The sequence below is a fragment of the Tachysurus fulvidraco genome, chromosome 16 (assembly GCF_022655615.1).
Source record: "Tachysurus fulvidraco isolate hzauxx_2018 chromosome 16, HZAU_PFXX_2.0, whole genome shotgun sequence".
NCBI classification, from domain to species: Eukaryota; Metazoa; Chordata; class Actinopteri; order Siluriformes; family Bagridae; genus Tachysurus; species Tachysurus fulvidraco.
This window is the reverse complement of record NC_062533.1, coordinates 20,943,551-20,949,550: the sequence shown is the minus strand read 5'-3', so window position 1 is coordinate 20,949,550 and position 6,000 is coordinate 20,943,551.

The following is a 6,000-nucleotide window of genomic DNA, read 5'->3' as shown; positions in this document are numbered from 1 at the left end:
CAGACAGACAGACAGACAGACACACAGTGAGACAGACAGACAGACAGTGAGACAGACAGACAGACAGACACACAGTGAGACACACAGCCTCTGTTGTGCGAGTCTTTCTTACCCACCACAACCTCCACTCTGTCTTCTCTTCTTCTGTAGCTTTTGGCACTCTTTCATCTCTTCCTAATCATGACTCTTTCTCCTGACTACCCTTGGATTAAGACCACAGACACGTTCCTCTTTTCTCTTTCCACAACCATGGACCATCCACTAACCCAAGAATCCTTCTTGTTCTGCTCCTTGACCTTCTGATGTGTTGTGCAGTAATCAAACAGAACTAACATCAGCAGAGAGAAAGTGGAAGAAATCACAACTTGATGCAGATCTTGCCTATTACCGTACACTTCTGGCCAAGTTCTCTTCAGACGTACAGTAACTCCTTCCAAGACTTCCTTCTACAAGGTTAAAGCTCGAAGCTTCTGCACAAGATCCTTGTAAGCTCCACAACATCTTCTCTTCATCAATCAACCCCCCAGCTCCACCTGCTTCATCCACAACTGTGTAACCCAAGTTACCAGAGTGACATATAAATAATGTTATTAATATAATAACATACAGATGTATAAATAAAACGATTGGAAACTACTTAAAATAAGTGTAATTACAGAGATAATATTTATTTTATATAAATATATATATCTACTTGATTATCAATGTGACCAATCGCGAGTGGTTTTTTAACCCGAGCATGAGCCAATGAGAGCGCAGAATGTAGCGGAGTGGAGAAATTGGTTTCCGGTTTTGCATGAGGTTTGCTTGTGGAGTTAGAGGCAGCCCTCGTTAGCGTGCATAGATGCAGACGACTGCGGTGTTTGCTAAAACTCCGGAAAACAGAAATAAAGAAATAACCTTTTTGATGTGCTTTATCGACGGATTGATGTTAAAGAAAAGGATTAAATCGGATGTGCTGTAGCTGCACCGTTTCTGGAAATTTCTATAAGTTAACGAGCTCCTTGGTGTCAATTTGCCTTGATAATTATATATATATATGTATGTATAAAAAAGTGAAATACTGTATTTGGTACATAACAGCTGATTGTGTGCTCAAGTATGTCATGAGAAATTGTTAGCCATATAATAATTAATATGCTATGTTGGAAAAAATTGTCACAGACATTGCATATACAGAAAATATTCTTTATTTGGAAAGACACATGTACATACTCCGAATACTCAAGTTCTGTGAAGTTGAGTGATGAATAGGGATAACTTTATTGAATGTTGTTACAGTAAGATATTCATGATGTTTTCATGACCTTGTTTATTCAAGGTCAGGTTTTTGTTTTTTTTGTTTTGTTTTGTTTTTGTTTTCTTGTTCTGATGTTCGAAGGCATGTGTTCTGGATTCGTCCCGGCCTTCCAGTGGTTTTGAGGAGGGTTTGGACTGGCGAGCCTCCCTTGAGTTGTTCTTGGACTTTCTGTGGAAACACCAGTTTTTTTTCTATACTCTGCGAATGGTAGGAAATCAAATAACTTCTTTTTCCTCGTTCGGATGAAGACATATTTTTTCCCCTCATCGACAGTGAAAAGACATTTGTTGAGAGATCAAAGGACATTTTATTTCATTGAGAAGTGTCAGTTTTTTGTGTGTGTTGATAAGTGAGATGTATTGGTTTTTTCTTTATGCTTGAATATTTATTTTTTGTTATTGAAAGTTATTGAACAAAGAACTTACTTTGTTGAAGACCAATGGGAAAATTTCCCGAAACCTGTTAAAACACAAGTAATAACAAAATTTAAAAATAATTTCATTTGTGAGATTATATATATTTGTTTGTTTTAATTATTTCACATTGATTCAATTTAACCTCTTGAACATTGTTAAATAAACACATTGTATGTTCAATCCACCTGTTCCTCAAGTCCGTTCACTGTTGTTGTTGCATCTTTCTCCGTAGCGTACCTATTCTTCTGAAACGCTGGTCCATAGATTGGCATATAATGCGTAAATTATTTATACAATCTATAAGTTATTAGCCAGAGAGAAAGTGTTACAACTGCAACTACATTTCAGAGCCAGGATTCCTCTACTTCTTCACTGTCACATTTCTCAACCATAGTATTTTACAACTCATCCGGTCTTGCAATCCTACCACCTGTCAACTCCAGTCTTGCAATCCACCATTGGATCAACTCCCTTCCACTATGCTCCAGACCATCCCACAACACCTTCTGCACTGTAACAGCACGATCATCAATGCATCCCTGAAATCTGGTCATGTACCAACTACCTTCAAGAGAGCAAGTGTTATTCCCATCTTGAAGAAACCTGCTCTGGGTCCGTTAGACATCAGTAACTACAGACCGGTATCACTTCTCTCTTGAGAGCATTGTCGTTATCGACTGTCTGTCTACAGTATCTATCATAACAACCTCCAAGATCCCAACAGTCTGAATTTAAAGCAACACATTCGACAGAGACTAATCTTTTGGATGTCTTTGAGAAACTACATGCTGCTAGATAAGCCAAGATTCATCTGTCCTCATCCTGTCCGACCTTTCAGCAGAGTTTGATACGGTCACCCACTCTCTAGAGTCTTTGGTGGATTAGCATGGAAATGGTTTGCTTTCTACCTGAAAGGTTGCTCATATCAGGTAACATAAAAGGGGAGTGACATCTGCTCCACACAGACTCTACACTGGTGTCCCACAGGGCTCAGTACTTGGTCCTCTCTTTTTCTCCCTGTATACTCACTCTCTTGGTGAAGTCATTTCCTCACAAGGGTTCTCTTACCACTGCTATGCTGATAATTCAGCAAAATGACTTATCTTCTCTTTCCCACCCTCAGACACCACAGCTTCTGCTCGGATCTCAGCATGTCTGGCAAACATATCATCATGGATGATGGTTCATCATTTGAAACTCAATCCCAGCAAAACTGAACTTCATCATTCCAGGTGATTCATCCCCCAGGTCATGATCTTGCAATATTGTTGCATAACGATCTGATGTCCCCTCCAGACACAGCTCACAACCTTGGGGTAATCACACTCAACTGTCCTTTTCCTCACATGTTGCTAATGTGACACACTCATAGGTCGACCTATGGACATCGATTCGTCCTCTGCAGATGATCCAAAATGCAGCTGCACAACTTGTTTTCAACCTGCCTAAGTTCTCGAACCTCTGCCTGATTCTCGTGGTGAGTGAGAGAAAGCATAGGCAGAGGATGGAGCAGCTGGTGTAGCAGTGTTCTGTGGGATATCTAGGTCTCTGTTAGTGTGAGAAAATCAAAGCTTTCTTTACAGCAGACTGACAATTCCAGATCCCACCTACCACCACTGTGTGAGACTTACACAACAGAGGAGGGTAAATGGGGTTACTGGGATTGTGACCTCTGCTCTCTGTGACAGTAGGGTTTGAGTACAGAGATGGGTTTGAGGCAAATATCTGCAGTCAATGAAGTGTGAGATTTAAGGTATGGTAGAATATATCAAACAGTACTAGACACTTATGTTACAATGTGAGAGAGAGAGAGATTCTTACAAACGAGAACCTTCTTCTTTTTTTTTTTTTTTAATTTATTTGAAAGGGACAATGGACATCAATCAACATTTCTTGTTTACACTCAAAATGTAAATGTGCCAGAATTAGCTGAAGAGCTATTTTTCATCTGCAGTCCCTATTTAAACCTTTAATTTAAATGAGTAAGCCCCGCCCACAATACACACCTTAAGTGAGACTGAAGCTCCTCCTCCTGATTAATCAGCTGAGAGAACAACAAAGACCAACACTATAAAATCAACAATGTTATAGAATATAACACAATTCACATCACACTACACTCACAGATAGTACACAAAAGTCAGGACACTTCTTTACCAGAAGACAAATATATTCACATGAAGAGAGTTAAAGCACACATCAGATAACACCAGGTCATGTCTGTAACACCAGGTCATGTCTGTAACACCAGGTTATGTCTGTAACACTCTGTAACACCAGGTTATGTCTGTAACACTCTGTAACACCAGGTTATGTCTGTAACACCAGGTCATGTCTGTAACACCAGGTTATGTCTGTAACACTCTGTAACACCAGGTTATGTCTGTAACACCAGGTCATGTCTGTAACACTCTGTAACACCAGGTTATGTCTGTAACACCAGGTTATGTCTGTAACACTCTGTAACACCAGGTTATGTCTGTAACACCAGGTCATGTCTGTAACACTCTGTAACACCAGTTCATGTCTGTAACACCAGGTTATGTCTGTAACACGCACGTGAGCTCGGCCTTACAGACACTCGCTGATCTGATCACAGAGAGTGAGCAACAACACCCGGACTCTGTAGTAATAATACTTGGGGACTTCAATAAAGCGATTATCTCACGCGAATTGCCTAAATACAGACAGCATGTTACATGTCCCACCAGAGACAGTAACACACTGGATCACTGTTACACCCCAATAGAGGATGCATATCACTCTGTCCCACGGGCAGCTCTAGGACTCTCTGATCACTGCTTAGTTCATCTGATACCGACCTACAGGCAGAAGCTAAAAACAGCTAAACCTGTATTAAGGACTGTAAGAAGATGGACTAAGGAAGCAGAGCAGGACCTACAAGCCTGTTTCTCTCTCACGGATTGGACTGTTTTTGAAGCTGCTGCCTCCGACCTGGACGAGCTCACAGAGACTGTAACATCATACATCCGTTTTTGTGAGGATTTGTGTATTCCTACCAGAACTCACTTAACCTACAACAATAACAAGCCATGGTTCACTGCGAAGCTCAGCCAGCTCCGTCAGGCCAAAGTGGATGCTCACAGAACTGGGGATAGAGTCTTGTACAAACAGGCCAAATACACACTGGAAAAGGAGATCAGAGTGGCAAAGAGGAATTATTCCGAAAAAATACGGATTCAATTTTCCTCCAATGACTCAGCTTCAGTGTGGAAAGGTCTGAAAGCCATCACCAACTACACGACACCACCACCCCCCACCCCCCACCCCCAGCACTGTGGTGAATCAACAACTGGCAAACGACCTGAATGAGTTCTACTGCAGGTTTGAAAAAGCCCAATTCTCACCTTCCGTAACCCCCGATTCAGTCACACCTTCAATCCAGTTCAGTGAAGATGATGTGTGTTAGGTCTTCAGGAAGACCAAGAGAAGAAAGGCTCCAGGCCCAGACAGTGTTTCACCAGCCTGCCTGAAAGCCTGTGCTGATCAGCTGGCCTCCATCTTCACACGGATATTCAACACGTCACTGGAGCTGTGTGAAGTACCCTCATGCTTCAAAAGCTCCACCATCATCCCCGTCCCAAAGAAACCCAAAATCACCGGACTTAATGACTACAGACCTGTGGCTCTAACATCTGTGGTCATGAAATCATTTGAAAGACTGGTTCTGGCTTATCTGAAGGACATCACGGGACCCTTACTGGACCCCCTGCAGTTTGCCTACAGAGCAAACAGGTCTGTGAATGATGCAGTCAACATGGGACTGCATTATGTTCTGCAGCATCTGGACAGACCAGGGACTTATGTGAGGTTCCTGTTTGTGGACTTCAGCTCTGCCTTTAACACCATCATCCCATCACTCCTACAGCCCAAATTAACCCAGCTCTCCGTGCCCTCCTCTGTCTGTCAGTGGATCACCAGCTTTCTGACAGACAGGCAGCAGCTAGTGCGACTGGGTAAACTCAAATCTAGCACCCGCACCGTCAGCACTGGTGTCCCCCAGGGCTGTGTTCTCTCCCCACTACTCTTCTCCCTGTACACGAATGACTGCACCTCTCATGACCCATCTCTCAAGCTCCTGAAGTTAGCAGACGACACCACACTGATCGGCCTCATCCAGGACGGTGACGAGTCTGCTTACAGACTGGAGGTGGAGCGGCTGGCTGTCTGGTGCAGCCTTAACAACCTGGAGCTGAACACGCTCAAGACAGTGGAGTTGATCGTGGACTTCAGGAGAAACCCCCCTGCTCTCCCCCCACTAAC